The 19,643-nt window shown below is 46.3% G+C and overlaps 1 protein-coding gene and 1 long non-coding RNA gene across 2 annotated transcripts in view; one reads left to right on the top strand and one right to left on the bottom strand.

Annotated features, from left to right (window-relative positions):
* Window positions 1-19,643, top strand: part of LOC131460189 (NACHT, LRR and PYD domains-containing protein 12-like) — a 468,988-nt gene that overhangs the window by 130,673 nt on the left and 318,672 nt on the right. The gene's annotated exons all lie outside the window — the stretch shown is intronic.
* On the bottom strand, window positions 1,125-2,513 carry LOC131460213 (uncharacterized). Its single transcript, XR_009240366.1, has 2 exons — window positions 2,139-2,513; window positions 1,125-1,390 (listed from the first exon to the last, which is right to left on the bottom strand). It is a non-coding gene; the product is annotated as an uncharacterized LOC131460213 (long non-coding RNA).

The following is a 19,643-nucleotide window of genomic DNA, read 5'->3' as shown; positions in this document are numbered from 1 at the left end:
CCCTCTCGCTCCCACCTGATCGCCTCACTCCTAGCCTCCAGTAAGGTAGCAGTAGGCTGCCTGCGCACAAACTGCTTCAGCTCGCGACGAAGTGACCCATCCAGCACATGTTCCACAAACTGGTCCCTTAACAAAACCTCTGCATTGGGTACGCCACTGGGTGCACGCTGCTTCACAGAAGTCATGAGGCTCATCAATACAAGGGAAAACTCTAATAGAGTCTCTCCCTCGTGCTGCCGTCGGGAGAAAAATGCCTCCTGTAGAGCTACATATGACTCTGCACACCCATAAAGCTCTTCTAACACCGCAATGATCTTAGCTGGGTCTAAACGCTCTTCGCTGGGGCGGTACTTAATTTCCTCACGCGACTCCCCCTCTAGGTGGTCAAATAAGAAGAATGCCTGATCGGATGCAGACAAGTGGCGTGCTCTCATACAGGCTTGCACCTCCTCCAGCCATTCAGCCAACCCTATGCCCGACTTCCCCCTAAATGTGGGACATTTTCTGTCTCTGGGCACAAAAATCAGTCTCTCCGTTGAAGGAGCACTGACAATGGAGGGTGCAGCGGACGCAAGCGAAACTGGGGGCACTGTACTAGGGCCAGGCCTGGCCGCCACCTGTTCCTGTCTCATCCTCTCATTGTCTGCTCTTATCTGAGCAACTAAATCCCTCAGTTCCTGCAATTCTGCCTCCATAACTAAACCTATAACAGCTACAACCTTCCCTACCGTGAGGAGGAGACCAGGAAAAAGGGGAAGGGGCTCGTTACAGGTCCACAAAACCAGCTGCTGCTTTGCCTCGGAGGAAGGGAAAGAAAGAAAAGAAACACAGGTCAGGCACAGACACTTACATTAATAACAAACCACAATTTTTCTTTTAAATAAATGAAAAACAAACCAAAACAGAACGCACGTCTCTGCTCTCAAATTGCAAATCCTGCCGACAACGCCAGATTGTGGCGACACGAGGTATGGGGGAATGCCTTTTTAAGGCAGCATCGATAAATTTAATTGTTGCCAGACAACGCCACCCTGGGAATTTCACCCAGGGATTTCTTATAAGTGAACTCACCCCAAATAAAGGGAGGCACTGAGGTTCGTTATGCAACGAGACAGAGACGGCAGTTCAATAATACAAAAACACTTTTATTTACACAAATTTCTATTTTAAAAGTAATATAAAAGAATTACTCACGTAAGGGGACATATAAGGGAAACCAATCAGTGCTGAGACCTACAGCGAAAAACCGTATCCAAAAGAAAAGGGGATCCCAGGAACACCACACGTGAAGCAAATAAAAGTAAACAAAACAAAGAAGCTACAAAGTGCTAACACAACAAAAAGGGGACACCGTGACCAGGACACCAATCCACCACCGTAGGCTCAGCACCTGAATGGGGGCGACCAGAAAGCAACAAATTAGAAAATAACAAATAATGAAACAAAACAATAACTAATAACAAAAGAGAAATCAAAGAATAAATTGTACAGGAATTATAATAATTAAACCCAATGACAAATAAACAAAATTCTATATAAAAGCAACTGGAAAGCAACCCATAATAACCCAAAACTAACAGAATAATTGTAATTATGGGTTACAGCAAAACAAATTACAAACGAAAGTAAAGAAATTACCACAAAAGAACAAAATCAAATATATGTTCTATTCCCACACTGTCCTCTCATGCAAGTACACACACACACACACACACACACACACAGTTAAGATGAGGCTGCGCCAACAATCGAAGATGCGTTACCAAGCGACCGCTTCGCCCTGCGAGCAACGGGTGAAGCACGTACACTATCACCAGCCGAATAAACGGACAAGGCAATCAGAAACTGGGTGGAGCAGTGAGTGTCCGGCGTAAGGCGAAACAATAAGTCCCGCAAACACACAGTTCCAATGCGGCACAGCAATCAGTCCAAATAATCTCTTCAACTGAGGGAAAGAAGTGGAAACAGAGTAGAAGCAAAGCAGTGAAGAGACAAAGCGGAAGCAAAGCAGCAGCGGTTCTAGGAGCGGATTAGTCGGCGCTGCGCCGTTACGGTCAGTCGTCCTACGATGAAGTGAACAAACAATGAGAAACTTATGAATGGCTGGAGGAGGAAGCTAAGACCACTGCACTACATACCGATCAGGCGATCCCGGCCAACACAGCGTGGGACGGAGGAATCACGCTCCCCGAGAGCGACCAGCGGCGGACAGTGAGCGTCACACAGCGCGGCACACAGTGCGCAGCCAGCAGCAACACCCAGGTGGACCTTTATAAAACAATAACATTAGCACTGGATGGGCGACATACGTGAGAAGTGCAGCCGGCAGCCCACCTGTAACCACACGACGCGGAAATGGAGGAAGCACAGGAGTGACGCGACCCAGCCTCCAGCAAGCAAGGGGCTGACAGGTGCTTTACGCCCGCCTTTATGTGGCAGTCTCCCACGGTGATTGGGTGGAACTGCAGCACACCTGACAGTTACCAGGACAATGAACTACGTATTGCCACATGATCATGGCTCTGTACTACGTGAATTAACACATCTGCTTTCTTACAATCGATGGAAAAAGCTTCTCTTACCACTGCAGGTGTAACATCTGGGTGTTGCTCCATTCCAGTCAACACCAGGTGCTCAATCACATTGTAGCCGACGATTGGTGGTTCTGCTACTCCTGGCTGACTAGAAACAAGCACTGGTACATCAAGCTCTGGCTTTGGGAACGCTTTGGAGCTCAGCTTGAACTTGAGCTGGACCCAACCCACAAAGGGTATTGGTGTCTGATTTGCTGCTTTACCAACAAGAGTTTCATCTTCGCCCAGCAGTTCATCAATGCTCCGCAGTCTTATGTGTGGAATGTTAGACTTTCTCCAGCTTTCGTTAATAATTGGGACTTGCGAGCCTGTGTCCCACAGTGCTTGTGTTGCCACATCCTCAAAGAAACAGTCCGACATACATTTATTTCCAATGAGTGCTCTTAGCTTGGCTTGGCGATGTGAGGAAAGATGGCTAGAATATGTGGCATCTACAGTCTGTTCAGCCATCCCACTTCTCTCTAACCCTGCCTCCAGCTGCCTGATACGGTCACAGAGAAGTTCATGCACCTTGTCATCTGGTTCTGTCTGGTTTGGGGCTAATGCTTTTGGGGGTGTTACAGTCTGGATTGTAACATTCATGCCATCGGATTTGCCAGTCAGCCCCTTTTGTCCTCTACAGCCTCTTGAAAAGTGTCCAGACTGACCACACTTGAAGCAGTGTTGACAATGGTCACCTGTTCCCTGCTCATGACATGTTTTACATCCTCTTCTCATACCCATCCCAGCATGACGGGGGGACACTGGGGTGTTGGCCATGCTTCTTCTGAGTTCGGCCATTTCTTCTCTCAGCAACCTGACTGTTTCATAAAGTTCTGAATCTTTTGAACTAGTGACAGCAGGTGTTTTATGGTTCTTGTGCATTATAACTTCTGCTGACTGTTCTTGAACCCGAATTCTGTCTTCTGTCGCCCCTCGACCCTGCTGACTGGTCTGCATTTCTGTCTGTAATTCATTTACTTTTGGGGTTTTGCTGTACACGTTTTTCTTTTGCTTGTTTTGTCGTTCTGATTCCACACTGGCTGCCTCATTCATCCTGTCAATTAGTATTTCATCTGTCACTCTCAGATCATCCAGATAAGGCTTGAGCTGAAACTTAATATGGTCGCTTGTCAGCCCAGTGCCAATTGACCTCAAGAATTTCTTCTGGATGAGCTCAGGACTGTACTGTTCATCTGATTCTCCTTCTCTTGAAGCAAGTAACAGTCTCTCTTTTATTTCTATCGCTCGAAAGAGGAAGTTTTGTGGAGACTATCTTGTGTTATATTAACAAGCCTGTGATATAAGTCAGTTGAGCTGTCTTCCTTGAAATGCCCCTTTAATATGATCTTCAACTGGGGAAGGGTAAGATCACTTTTTATCTCCAGCATATCACGAATGCTCAAACCTGGGCAGATTGACTTGACCACTGCTTCAGTCACTTCGGCCTCACTATGTCCTCTACTCAGGCCCCTGTCAATCTGATGCATGAGATTTGTATATGAGAGTCTGTCCTTCTGCCCTCTTTCCCCAATTTGACCACAAATCTTGAATTCTCTCCTTATTGTCACTTCAGGAAGCCTGTTCACAGCTGTAGGCAACATACTGTCTGGTGGCACAGCCTGATAATTTGAAGGTGTGCTGTTCACTTTTTCACTCAGCCTCTTAACCTCATCATATAGAGCTTGGCTGTTAAGCTGCAGCTGTGAGTATTTTTCTGATAAACTCATTTCTGTAATGTTTTGTGTTGTGTTTTCTGTTATTTCTTTGCTAGTAATTCTTACAGCATTCTCTGTTCTCAGCATGGTTCCTAAATAAAACTTTGCAACTTCATCTTCTTCATCATTTATTACGTTGTCCACAGAGTCTGTTATTAGTCTGATTAACGTTCGCCTTGTTGAGGCATTTCCATATGGGATTTTGACTTCATCACACACCTCTTTAAGCTGATTCAGCTGCAAAAGCCATAGACTCTGAGACACGGTTTCTGCCAGCTCCTCCAGATCCTGCGTGTGTGATGCAGCCGCGCCCCCGTCGCTGTGCGCTCCTGACGTCATCACTCTGGATATGCCGTCCGCTTTCTTATCACTCTCGCGACGTTAATCATCCCCGTACAGGCCACAAATTTTGTTGCACACTTGAGCAAAAAAGGAATACTCTCAGGCGTGCATGAGTTTCAAATCCTTTACTGTAAAACACAGAAACACAAGCACATCAGCACGATCACATCGCGACATGTAGGCTGGCTGGGGGGTCAGGAAAACGTGGGTCAGGTGACACACGTTTTCATAGGACTTCTACTTACTTAGAAAATGCTGACGATAAAACATACTCGCATCATAGTCACATTACTACACACTCTGTATGCTCATGTCATCACTTTACATTCAACATACAGTATTCCCAAACCTTTAGCTCACCTGTAAAACACAGAAACACAAGCACATCAGCACGATCACATCGCGACATGCAGGCTGGCTGGGGGGGTCCTCAAATTGATAAACACTACGTTGCACTTCACTTAAAGTGAGTGCCTGTGAGCGTTTCACTCATTATATCCACATTTTAACCTACTGAAAATATTAGCTTGTCTTGTGCACAAATGTCCATAAACAAATAAATAAATAAAAATAATGACAACAAAGAAATTAGAATATAGTACACACTTAAGAAGAACTAAGAATGGGGGGGGTGTCCGCTTATATTGCCCACATTATTATGAGTCCCACAGTTGTGCCATCGCCCCTCTGCACAGGCGTCTGGGAAGGGAGGGAGTTTTCTCTTCGTCTGCGGTGTGCGACCTTCTTCCTCTTTCCTGGCCTCGGTACACCACCTCACCCAGCCGCTCCACCACCTGACAAGGCCCCGCCCAATGACAGTCCAACTTGGGGCAGGGTGTCCGCATCCCCAGCAGAGCAGGGGGCATTGGCGAGGGCGTGTGGCACTCCGGATCACTTCTGTCATGTCAGCGTATGCATCGGTTCTCACGGTAGGATCATTTTCTCCAGGGCCGCTTTGGTCCCGCCCTCCACAGTCCCCCTCTCCAGAGCCAGCTCCAAAGCCTCTTGTAAGGAGCAGGGATGGCCGAGATGGGTCTGAATGCGCAGCCTCCTGGGGTTATGGCTCGGATGAACTGGTCCCTGGCTGGGTCTGTAGTCTGTAGTGCTCCATGATGTTGTCTGTGTACAGTGCCTTGAGATAATATATGTCATAAATAAAATTGAATTCTCTGAAATCACTGGTATGGAAATATTTTGTGTTCCCCTGTGAATGTTGTCAACAATGTTCTTGTCATGGTGTGTAAACCATGTTATGTGTGAGTAGCAAAGCACAGGACGTCTCCACATGCATCATGAGGTCGTAGACATAACTCTGAAAACAACTCTGTTAACACAGATAACTCTTCTGTCCTCATTTGGAGCAAAACTTGCTCTAAATTCAACTTGCACTAAAGTGGTAACTAGTGCTATAGACGTGTTTGTAGCATCAGAAAAGTGACCTTAGGTGGAAAAGCCTGGATTTAAACATGTTATGAATGTACTGAACCATGCTACCAAATGTCAAGAAGGTCAAATCTTACTAGAAAAGTGTTTCCTTCCATGTATGATCATGTTATTGGAGGTCAGAGGTCTGATTGATGGACCTTCAGAGCAACACAGACTTGGAAGTTAGAGTTCATCTTCCTCTTCCCAGTCGTTAGAGACATTGATGAGGTCTTTGTGTCCATTCTTCAAACCAGGAGGGTCCTGGGTTCTTCGTGAGGACCAGATCTCTCTACTCCTATCTCAGCAACGTGGGCCACAAATATTTAAGCAACCCTGCTCCCCAAGAAGTTAAACCTAGGAAATAAGAACCATGTTCTTAGTGAAGTGTGTTCATTCTCATAATGTCATACCATTCTGGACTGGTACAGTTTTGATTTCCTGTACCCAGAGGACACATTTAACATTTGGATTTTACAGTCACTGGAGACGGTGTTTGAATGTGTTTGTTCACGTGACATTTTGGACATTTCCTTTATTGTTGTGCTGTCTGTCTGTAACTGTGTTGTTCTGTGATTGTCTGACAGTTGTCTCTTGGAAATGAGAGCCTGTGTCTCAATGAGAAATAAAGGTTAAATAAATAATAATAAAAACCACACTGCACTGTCCAATTTCTTTCAATTTTCAACTTATTATGTGTTTGCATTTTTAATGGGTCACATAGAAAAATAACATAACGTTTTCCCGAGGGTCAGTTCCTGTTTCAGTCATAAACACGTCCCATTTCTAATGTACACTCTATCACATCAGAGTATGAGGTTTACTGCATTTACAGTAAAGTCTGTAATGATTACACTTATCACATTCAAACATTTTCAGTGCAAAAGCCTCTGGTTAGAAAGATAACACAATAACATTGTACCATTAAACAGCATAAAGCACATTACCAATGAACATTTTCCATAAACCAGTGCAGCTTCAATATTCTTCACAGTTTTTATGAAGCGACGACATGTGCGGCCAAAATAAATCTTCTGTGCAAAGTCAATAAACAGAATACTTGCAATATGCCTGCAGGTCATCCCTCAGTGTGTCACAGGGCGTTCTGATCCATTCATACAGACCCACGGGGCGCCTGGAACCCTGAGCAGTGAAGCCTTGATGGTAGGCTTTGCCCTGATCTAAGAGAGAAGTGAGTGAAGCCAGTCCTGCATGCGAGGGAGAGGGTGTTTGTTGGTCGTTGATACAAAGACGTAATGACTCTTCCTTTTTTTCTCTCACACAGGTGCGGCGTACGGGGACTGAGACTTTACGATCCATCCTTTCATCAACAACTCCTGTGTGTACTTTTTTATTTCCTGTACAGAAGAATGAGCCTCCTGAACAGGGATATCATCCTTGACCCTGGTTTGCATCTGTAGGGATAACATCCAATGTCACTGTGGTCACAGGCAGACACTGCAGACTCTTCATAAAGCATTTCCTCAGTGACTTAGATCAGCAGGTGGTCTCCACAGCTAACTGCAGCCTGTGCTGTCTCAACCTGTCGTGTCTCGTCGTGTTTTCCATCTCAGTGACTTTGGCTGTTCTGATTCTCTTTGGCTGACATGTGACCACCTGCTGTCACTGAGGCTCTTTTAGACACTTTGCTGTTCTAGAACACTTCTTCATTCTAGTAGTTCGTATCGGACCACAGGTCCAGAGGTGTTGTAGCTCAGTGGTAGAGCCAGTCGTCTTTTAACGTAAGGGTTGGGGGTTCGATTCCTGCTTCTGCCAGTGTACATGCTGACGTCTGTGCTGGCAGCGTGTGAAACGGTATGAAAGATGAGTGATAGAAAAATGTGCTGCACATAGATGTGCTGTATGAAAGTGTGTGTGATGGGGTTTGAGTGGTCATCTAGACTAGAAGACTAGAAAACCCTTGACCTGCAGCACACGCATCATTGTTCCCACTCTGACAGTAGCTATGCTGTAGCTTTGTGGCCTTTGGACTTGGATGAGGTGTATAATAGCTTCAGCTTGTTCTTCTACACCAAGAGCTTTGCAGAGCCCTTGCAGAGGAGGTTGACAACCATGGCAGACACATCAGGGTTGGACTTGTGTATGAGAGTGGTTCTCTGTTTGCAGCAGACAGGTCAAGGCTCTCTCCTGGATCAAGAAGCTCTCCAGGTGGTCGCACTGTGTAATTGGGGATGGACGTCTCTGTCTTCAGGACCAACACGGTCTCACTCCCAAACGTACTGGGTACCCCTTTAGCGTCAATTTTCAACGCTTGGGGTAGTCAGGTTGACTTCTATAGAGCTCCCATAACGTCTGCATATGACGCCACGGGACCGAGTCGGGGAGACCGCAGTCCGTTGTGTGCTGATGAATACGGGGCTATACTGCTGATCGATGAATTAATGAAATGAATTAGACAGGTGACATATGGAGATAAAATCCTTAAATGTACGCCTTAAAATGTGTCAGGTGAAGAAAAGAAGTTGTTGTTAGCATCTTTAGGAGAGCAGGGTAGTCATTTGGTGTAACTGTGAATTATTGAAGACATTGAGGTATAACTTGCTGCACCAAATGCACGTAGGGTTAGCTAACACGTGATGCTGTAAGCCAGTAGTTAGCACATGATGCTTTTTCCGTGCTCAATTCAACTTTATGTTATATAGGTAGGCCCACCACTTCATTTGAAGGGCTGTAGAAGACTGACATGAAACTGTCAGAACCATTTGTACACTGGCTTACTGGGTCAAAGTTTGGATTGATTGATTTGATTTGACCATTATTGATATAGTATGAATCAAGCACTCTGTGTGTCATAGATTCAAATACAAAATAGTCAGGGATGACACAATAAAGCCCATAGGCTCATTTCCATTGTGGTCCCTAGCACAATGGAATCATTCTGGGCACAGTCATAGTAAAATAGTACAATGTAAATAGAATAGAATATAGGCTATACATAATTGCTTTATAACTTAGCAGTCCAGCATATGATAAATGGAGAGGGAGAGTAGTGATTCATTGTTATTTAAACCTGCATGCCTATGAAGCCCATTTGAATTGAATTGAATTGAAATGAGTAGTGTGAACGGTCAGTATGTTGGTAGTCTTAAGTATGATGTCAACGTTCTGATGAGGAGAACACAGATGTCAAATCTAGGCTGTTCAATTCTGAATAGTTGGTTCAAAGTGTTTTCTCTCCAACAGGTCCTTCAATTGTCTTCTTCCATTTGTCCCTCCTTGAAGCATCGTTTCTAAAACGCAAACCAAAGGCACTTTTTAGAGCCACGTCTGTCTGTCTTGTTATCCTGTCCGTGCTGTGTTGTACTTGTCAGTCTTTCTGTTGCTGTTTGTGTATCTTTCTGTCAGTATTAAGTTCTTGTCTGTAAAAAAATATCTTGTTATCTGTCTTGTTTTTGTTTATATCAGTGTGTGTCATGACACGTCCAAAGTTCAGGCCCTGTCCATCTTGCCAGACACTCAATGCTGCAAGCCTCAAAACTTGCAGCATGTGTTATGTGAGCCTGTCAATGAAGAAGAAGTTGAAGGAAAAGACAGCATCATTGGACAGCAAGTGGGGTCAAGGTATCGTCCCAAACCGGAATGTTGGCCGCATTATTGATTCAGCCCGTATTGCAGTCAGTGAAAAGGCTCATTTTTATTCGTTTGATCTGAATCAAACAAGTTGCGGCTCCTTTTCTTCCACTGTACTCCATTAACTGCCATTAAATGCTTGCTACAGTACTAAAGTGTCCAATCATGCTGTGGGTTTAACTAATGTGTGCCAACTGGTTACTTTTTTTCAGGTGCGAAAACTTGAGGCTATAGGCTACAAGCCCATTTTATTTATGGGAAAAAAAGACAAGAAGGCCTCTAACAAGTGGGTAGCTGACATAATAACCCATTTGCCCCTCACATCTACCACCAAAAACTTCTTGGAGAAGATGAGGAGGGCTTATGAATTTCTTTTGACTAAGGGTAAGAGCAAGATTTTTTGTTCAGAATGCCTTTGTTTGAAACATATATTTGAGTTTTAATTTGAGAAGAATTGAAAAATATATTTGAATGACCTCAACAGAACAGCAGCCCAACACTGACCCATCAGCAGAGCCTGATAACCCCACCATGGAGCAGGGTGACAGCCCCGTCGAGGGTATGGGCCACAGCCAGGACGAGGAGCAACGTGACCACACCGAGGAGACTGTATTTGTCCTGAACCTTGTCCCTTGTCCGTCTTCTCTTCTTCTTCTTGTTCTACCTCTACTACTGTTGCAGCAATGAAGAAGAGGAAGAGAGGAAATGACTCCCAGTTAAAAAAGGAGGGGCTTAAGAAGAAAAAGGATAAGTTTTGTTTTGCATGTGTAACCCACCTCAGCTATAACTGTTGATGATAAAGACTGGGAGATACAGATATGTTTATTCTATCGGTGCACTAATTACCTCATGGGCCAGGAACCAGAAGTCTAGATCGCTATGGGAGAAAGGGGTATTAGCAATATGCATTGAGTGACAGAATAAAGAATTCAAACAACCAACAGGTGTGTTTTCAAGGTATTATATTGTGTTGATTTAAAGAACAAAAAAAAAAAATAGACCAAAGTAATTTAAATTGTCAGCGACACATGAGATGTTAACAACAGTTGGCAATAAATCCAGCCACAGAATGTCACAACCGAACAAGGACTTGAACCCAATAGCACGACTCAGAGACAACTTCCAAAAATATTCCAATTTATTGGACAAAGTAACAAATAAAAATCACTCTCAAAGGGAGGAAAAGTATCAACAGAAAATCACTCTATCGAGGAATCACTAGATAAGCAAAAGGCCAAAGTAACAAATTATAATCACTCACTGGGAGGAGACAAAAGGTCTGGGCAAGGTGCCAAATCAAAATCACTCTTCACGAGGAAAAAACTCTGATGGCTCAAAAAGGGACAAAACAAAGTAGCAACTAACAAAAGCAAAAACCTTACAAACAATTGACGTGGCATGGATTGGCGTGGGTTCTCTGGCATGACAGACAAGACGAACTGACGCAGGGCAGAGGGAAGCACAGGCTATATGTAACTCAAAGTAAATGGGGAACAGGTGGAAACAATCAGGGCGGGGAAGATAATCAGACTGGCGGGAAAACTACAGGGGAAGGGCAAGTTATCTGAAACAAGAGGAAAGAGAGATGTCAAAATAAAACAGGAAGTCACAAAACAAATAGAAGGCAAAACTAAACATAACTTAACACAACTTTCTGGATATGACAGTACCCCCCCCTCTAGGGACGGCACCTGACGGCCCAGATAACTGAGGGTGGCGTCTGTAAAAGTCTGTGATGAGGTCAGGATCCACAATAAAGCTAGCAGGAACCCATGATCGTTCCTCTGGACCGTAGCCCTCCCAATCCACCAGGAACTGCCTGCCCCGGCCCCTGTTGCGCACAGCCAGCAGAGCCTTGACTGAGTAGACAGGGCCGCCGTCGACCATCTGGGGAGGTGGAGGGGGTGCGGCTGCGGGCACCATGAGGCTTTCCTTAACCGGTTTCACCCGGCTGACGTGGAAGGTGGGGTGGACTCTCATGGACCGGGGCAAACGCAGACGGACAGCGGAAGGGCCGATGACCTTGGACACTGGGAAAGGCCCCACGAACCGTGGAGCCAACTTCCTGGAGGCGACTTGGAGAGGCAAATCCCGCGTAGAGAGCCAGACCTTCTGGCCAGGCTTGTATACAGGAGCAGGTAGGCGCCTCCGATCAGCAGCCCTCTTCATGCGGTCCACACTGCGTAGGAGTGCCTTACGGGCGGCTGCCCAGATGCGGTGGCATCGCCGGACCATGGCATGGGCCGACGGGACGATGATCTCCTTTTCTGTCTCGGAGAAGACAGGGGGCTGGTAGCCGAAGACGCACTGGAATGGAGACATGCCAGTTGCCGAGGTGAGAAGAGAGTTGTGGGCATATTCCACCCACACCAGCTTCTTGCTCCAGGAAGCCGGATTCTGCGACACCAGGCATCGAAGACAGGTCTCTAACTCCTGGTTGAGACGTTCCGTCTGGCCGTTGGCTTCTGGGTGATAACCAGAGGTGAGGCTGACGGTGGCTCCGATGAGCTTGCAGAACTCTTTCCAGAACCTGGATATGAACTGGGGCCCCCGGTCTGAAACAATGTCTTTGGGAAAACCATGAATACGAAATACTTGAGTCATCATAATCTCTGCCGTTCTTTTGGCAGATGGAAGCTTGGGTAATGCTATGAAATGAGTCATTTTAGAAAACCTGTCTACCACTGTGAGCACAGTGGTGTTTCCTTCAGAGACCGGGAGCCCCGTGACGAAGTCGAGTGAGATCTCAGCCCATGGACGAGTGGGAACAGGGAGTGGCTGCAGCAACCCCATCTGCGCTCTGGAGGAGGTCTTGTTGCAGGCACAGATGGAACACGCCTCCACATACTCCCGAACCTCCCTCTCCATGGAGGGCCACCAAAACCTCTGGGAAATGACGTACATGGTCCTCTTAACTCCTGGATGGCAGGTGAGCAGTCCGGTGTGAGCCCAATGGATCACCTGTGGACGCATAACAACAGGGACAAACAAGCGATTCTCCGGACAACCACTAGGTGTCGGATTCTCACCATTAGCCTGCTTCACCTGAGATTCTATCTGCCAACTCACCGCTCCTACCACACGGTTCAGTGGTAGGATGGGCTCCGGTTCCTTGGCAGTAGGCTCGGGGTCAAACAGACGGGACAAGGCATCGGGCTTGGTGTTCTGGGACCCCGGCCTATAAGACAAAACAAAGTTAAATCTGTTAAAAAAAAAATGTCCATCTGGCTTGGCGAGAGTTCAGTCTCTTTGCTTTGCGAATATATTCCAGATTCTTATGATCTGTCCATACAATGAATGGGTGCTGTGCGCCCTCTAACCAATGTCTCCACTCTTCCAAAGCTTTTTTCACTGCTAATAACTCACGGTTCCCAACATCGTAGTTTCTCTCTGCCGGCGAGAGTTTATGAGACAGGAAGGCGCAGGGATGAAGCTTGTTGTCCTTCTCAGAGTGCTGGGAGAGTACTGCCCCCACTCCATTATTGGAGGCATCCACCTCCACCACAAACTGCCGGCTGGGATCAGGAACTGTGAGAATGGGGGCAGTAGTGAATCGCACTTTGAGCTGCTGGAAGGCCTCCTCAGCTTGAGGGGACCACAAAAAGGGAGACTGAGGAGAGGTAAGTGCATGTAGAGGTGCAGCTGTGGCACTGAAGTTTCGGATAAACCTCCTGTAAAAGTTAGCAAATCCTAAGAATTGTTGAACCTTTTTGCGGCTATCAGGTGTTGGCCACTGAGCCACAGCGCTAACTTTAGCCGGATCCATTTGCACCTTTCCAGGGGCTATGATAAAGCCAAGGAAAGATACAGTGTCGGCATGGAATTCGCTCTTTTCTGTCTTGACATATAATTGGTTCTCCAGCAGTCGCTGGAGAACCTGCCGTACATGATGCACATGAGAGTCTAAATCTGGGGAGAAGATCAATATGTCATCTAAATACACGAACACAAAGTGGTTCAGGAAGTCTCTCAGTACATCGTTGATCATTGCTTGGAAGACAGCAGGAGCATTGGTCAACCCAAACGGCATGACTAGGTACTCGTAATGACCACTAGGAGTGTTAAAGCCTGTTTTCCATTCATCCCCCTCTCTGATCCTAACCAGATGATAGGCGTTTCTGAGGTCTAATTTAGTGAAAACCTTAGCTTGCTGAAGCTGATCAAAAGCTGATGACATTAGTGGCAGAGGGTACCGATTCTTAACAGTTATGTCATTAAGTGGTGCATAGTCTATACATGGTCGAAGTGTCCCATCTTTCTTTCCCACAAAAAAGAACCCTGCCCCCGCTGGAGATGAAGAGGGGCGGATAAGACCAGCCTTTAACGAGGACTCAATATACTCGGTCATAGCCTTCTTTTCGGGGCCAGAGATGGAATATAGTCTACCCTTAGGAATAGGGGACCCCGGGATCAAATCAATGGGGCAATCATAAGGCCTGTGGGGAGGAAGGGAGGTTGCCTTCTTTTTACTAAATACCTCACTCAACTCGTGGTAACATCTTGGGACTGAAGTCAGGTCAGGAGTTTCAGAGTCTGTGACATGAACAGAGGCAATGTTATCACTAGTTTTCACATTATGACAAGACTTTAAACACTTGGTTTTACATTCTTCTGCCCAGTTCAAGACCCTCCCAGTACTCCAGTCAATGTGCGGGTTATGTTTCTTCAGCCAGGGAAAACCCAAAATGAGAGGATACTGGGCAGAGTTATATAAATGAAATTGCATAAGTTCATAGTGGTTATCAATGATAACTGTGAGCAGTTCAGTCTTGTGCGTCACTAGAAAAATCAGACTGCCATCGAGAGCGCTGGCCTCTATAGGCTGAGATAATTGTTCTGTTTTTAGCTTGAGTCTCATGGCAAAATCCCAGTCCATGAGACTTTCATCAGCCCCCGAGTCAATGAGAGTCTCCAAACTAAGTGTGGTGTTGTGATGCCTCACCTTAGTCTGGGTTAAAGCTCGAGGAGGGAATTCCGTGGAGGAGAAACGTCTCCCCAGTACCCCCCTGTCGACTGGTGAGCCTGTGCCTTTTGCTGGACACGCTGCTAGCAGATGCCCTTGCTGTCCGCAATAGAAGCACCTGCCTTCCTGCAGGCGACGACGGCGCTCCTCTGTGGACAGTTTGGTTCGCCCCAACTGCATGGGCTCCTCCACCTCCTCGGATGGCCTCTCCCTCCGGGTAATGGGTGATGGAGCACGTGAGGAGCTCCGCCAACTGGGTGTAGTGACAGCAGTGCGACCCTGATGACGACCAGCTGCAGAGGCCATTCGGCTTCGTTGTAGCTCCTGTAAGCGGTTGTCTGTTCTTATGGCCAGAGTCATTACTGAGTCTAGATCAGAAGGCAAATCTAGGGGCACTAACAAGTCTTGAATTTGATCTGAAAGTCCCTTGAGAAAAACATCATACAGGGCCGTGGTATTCCATCCGCTATCCGTGGCTAGGGTGCGAAAGCGGATAGCATAGTCACAAACAGAGTCTCTATTTTGTTTGATGTTGCTCAACTCACGTGCTTTCTCTCGGTCGGATGAGAGGGGATCGAAAGCCTTCCGCAGAGCCTGTTTAAACTCCTTGAGGGATCCGCAGATCATTGAATCCCGAGACCATTCAGCCGTAGCCCATGCCCTCGCCCTCCCGGTGAGGTGGGAGATCATGAATGCCACCTTCGATCGTTCCGTAGGAAAGGCTGAGGGCAAGTGTTCATAATGCATATCACAGTCCACAATAAACGCCCGACATCCTCCTGACTCACCAGAAAACTTTTCTGGGGGGGAAAGGCGAAGAGTCGTGGCATGGGGAGCTGAGATCAATGAAGCTCTGGTATCCGCCGGAGATGGTGTGGTCATGGTGTCTGAGGGAGAGGGATCCCTTGTGAGATGAGCAAGGACTTGATGTACTTGGTTTGCCAGGAGGTTAACTTGGGCTGTCATAGAGGCTTTGAACTCCTCCTGACTTTTAGCCATCCCCTTCACGCCACTGTGCAGAGAGGCCATGTGCTCCTCCTGCTGAGTCAGGCGGGTGTTCTGGGAGCGAACGGCCGCTGTCAGTTGTTCTGAGTCGGCTGGGTTCATGCTGGTCAGTTCGTAATGTCACAACCGAACAAGGACTTGAACCCAATAGCACGACTCAGAGACAACTTCCAAAAATATTCCAATTTATTGGACAAAGTAACAAATAAAAATCACTCTCAAAGGGAGGAAAAGTATCAACAGAAAATCACTCTATCGAGGAATCACTAGATAAGCAAAAGGCCAAAGTAACAAATTATAATCACTCACTGGGAGGAGACAAAAGGTCTGGGCAAGGTGCCAAATCAAAATCACTCTTCACGAGGAAAAAACTCTGATGGCTCAAAAAGGGACAAAACCAAGTAGCAACTAAGAAAAGCAAAAACCTTACAAACAATTGACGTGGCATGGATTGGCGTGGGTTCTCTGGCATGACAGACAAGACGAACTGACGCAGGGCAGAGGGAAGCACAGGCTATATGTAACTCAAAGTAAATGGGGAACAGGTGGAAACAATCAGGGCGGGGAAGATAATCAGACTGGCGGGAAAACTACAGGGGAAGGGCAAGTTATCTGAAACAAGAGGAAAGAGAGATGTCAAAATAAAACAGGAAGTCACAAAACAAATAGAAGGCAAAACTAAACATAACTTAACACAACTTTCTGGATATGACACAGAACAAATCACAGTCTCTGTTTTGGGTAGCTCGCCACGACTACTGAGGTTCCCGTCGACCTTTACAAAATGGGAGGAGTCCCAGCAGAAGAAGAAGAAGTTTTCATGCAGATCTCAACCCAGGAATCCATACAAAGGAAAAAGACCCGGAGAGGATTACTGTAATATTCATATAAATAAAATGTACTTTTAAATGCATATAAACACGATTTGTATATGTACATTGTAACATTGTTTCCTAATAATTATTTTTAACTTCTCTAAATGAACTGAACACATTTCTCTATATTAACATAAAACATTTTCTTTTATCGCCGCTGACTCTCAGAGAAAACACACAGAGTGGGGGTAATGTAAGTAAAACACTGTAATATAAAACATTTTTATATCTTTTTAAACACAACATACATGAAATGAATGCCTCATTAATCCATATTAATATTAGCAGATGCACATTTCAACTTCATCAGACTAACATTCAAATAAGTTGACTCACCAGAGGCTCAAGCATCACACACACACACACACACACTCCGGACACAAGGCAGAATACACGGCTCTCATCTGTCCAAGTTTTGCTTTAGAAGAGACAGGGACACGGGAGTTCAGTAATGTGTAAGCTCACAATAACATTTAGCCAAATATACGTGGCTAATGGCATGAGCTAGCGCCACGGATGCTAATAACACAACTTACGTTCTCTTCCGTTCCGTCACAAAACACACAGTCCGCTAATCGCAAATATGCCACCTGCCCAGAATTTTGAGTAAAAAAAAAGCAAGCTATGAAAACCAAGTATGTGGAAGACCGTCACTACCACAAACAGAGACTGTTGTCATACAAAAGGGTATTATGCCAATCCTCATGTTCAAGACAAAAAGAAAGAAAAAATGGCAAGAAGATACAAAATGGCAAGAAGATACAAAACAGGCTAAAAAAATACATAGCTCTGAGATACAGAGATCCTGATTTTCAGAGTAGACACAAAAAACACATGGCCCAGAGATACAAAACTAATCCGGATGTCAGCGAGAGCAAGAAAGCATACAACAGAAGAAGGTATGCACGTGACCAGAAATACAGGCTCAAAAAGATGACAACTGTTCACACCAGATATCACAGTGACCCAGACTTCAGACTGCACCATAAACGGAGCTGTGCCCAACACAGAAGAAACAAGTTGGCTTCGAATGCAACCTTTCAAATTACAGGTTGCAGCGTGCACTGAAAATAAAAGCAAAATACAAGCTCTTCAGACACCGCGAGCAGAAAACGCCAAACCCTGTTGTCGACCCTGTGATGGAAGCGGCGATATTTGCATTCCGTGAAACCATTCACCAGGGACCCACACGTGTCTGCACAGTCTGCCACCGACTCCTCTTTCCCAATCAAGTCAAGCAGTGCAACAGATCCAATGTTGCACTGTATGTGAAAAACACCCATGTGGCATCTGCTTGCTTGACGGGTAAGTATGTTCACGTGTGTGGCGGCGAATGCTCAGCGCCTTGCACCGTTCCAGAGGAGAGACTGCAGGAGTGGATCTGCCCGACTTGTGACGGACACCTGACGAGAAGACAGATGCCATCCATGGCCGTAGCCAACAAGCTGGAGTTAGCACCCATCCCCCCCGAGCTAGCTGATCTGAATGTGCTTGAAAGGCAGTTGATTGCAAAAATCCTGCCTTTTGCGAAGATTGTTGCCTTGCCCGAAGGTCAGCAAAGAGCATTACGCGGTGCTGTCGTGTGTGTGCCGTCAGAGGTGGAAACAACCGTCAACTGTCTCCCAAGACCCAACCCTGAAGCCCAGCTGCTGCAGGTCAAGCTGAAGAGACACATCAGGTACAAAGGTCATCAACACTTCTACACGGTCAACATGAAGAATGTGCTAGCTGGACTAGCAACAAAGAAGGAGACGCACTCTGAATATCATGAGATCAATATCGACGAGAGTGCAACCTTTGAAAGTCTCCACGATGACCGTGAAGAAGAGGACCAAGTACAGGTGAGTCACTCTGAAGCTGCTGCACAGCCCCAGCAGAGCAACGCTTCAGAAGGAGAAAAGGAAGACGTTGCACCCACTTCGGCGGCAGGTGAACAGGAGCAGCTCAGACCTGGGTTGGCCCTGGACACTTGCATGCAGCCCCCTGACATGGCACAGGAAATACTCTCCTACGGTAGTGGGATATTTAGTATTGCCCCCGCCCAAGGCAACAGACCCGTAGGCATTTTTACCATACCCAAATTAGAATCCATGGCATTTCCTGTGCAGTTCCAAACAGGACAAAACACATTGGACAAAATTAGAGCGATCAAATTGTCACCAAGTATTTATTTTAACGTAAGACTCTTTTCTGCCGACTTCAGATTCGCAGGCGACCAGTCTTACCTTTTCTTTGCCCAGTTTGTCACGGAAACTCATTTGGCTAACAGCAGCATGTCCATCCAAATGCGCAAAGGCAAGACCAAGTCAAAAGATGGTCGCAGGATTTCCAACCGCATGCTGCAGGACAAAAATGAGGTGGAAAAATTGATCCAAAATCAGGACGTGACGCGCTTCATGCAGCCCCTGAGAGGAACTCCAGCTTATTGGAACAAAACGCTGAAGGACCTCCACGCTATGGCCAGACAGTTGGGCAAGCCAACATTCTTCCTCATGTTTTCAGCTGCCGAAATGAGATGGCCTGAAGTCATAGAGGGGATCAAAGCTCAACAGGGTGAAGGTGTGCATTTTTCTGAGCTGGACTGGAACGCCAAGTGTGACATTCTCCGGAGTAATCCTGTCACTGTCATGCAGATGTTTGAGAAGAGAGTGGATGCGCTCATGACGAGCCTGACCATGTCTCCTGCTCAACCCATCGGTGAAGTGAAGGATTACTTCTATCGTGTGGAGTTTCAAGCCCGAGGAAGCCCACACATTCACATGCTGGTGTGGATCAAAGACGCACCAGTGTTGGGAGAATGCATGGACGAGGATGTGTACCGATTCGTCGACCGGTACATATCGTGTGAGAAGCCCGACCCAGACACGGACCCCGAGCTGCACAAAATTGTTTCTGAGGTGCAAGTGCACAGCAGAAACCACTCCAAGTCGTGCAAGAAGGGCAATGTGGAGTGCAGATTCGGGTTCCCTAAATTGCCCATGGACAAAACCATTCTGACATACGACACCCCCAACCCCGACGAAGAGGACGACAAAGACGATGACAATGACGGTGGAAAGGATGACCATGAGGAGCAGAGCAGGCGTGGAAACGAAGCCAAAAGTGCTGGCAAAAAGAAGGCCGCACTTGTGAAAAAACCCGGACAAACTGAAGC

Source organism: Solea solea, chromosome 6, assembly GCF_958295425.1.
Source record: "Solea solea chromosome 6, fSolSol10.1, whole genome shotgun sequence".
NCBI lineage: Eukaryota > Metazoa > Chordata > Actinopteri > Pleuronectiformes > Soleidae > Solea > Solea solea.
This window is presented reverse-complemented; position numbering and strand designations above follow the sequence as displayed.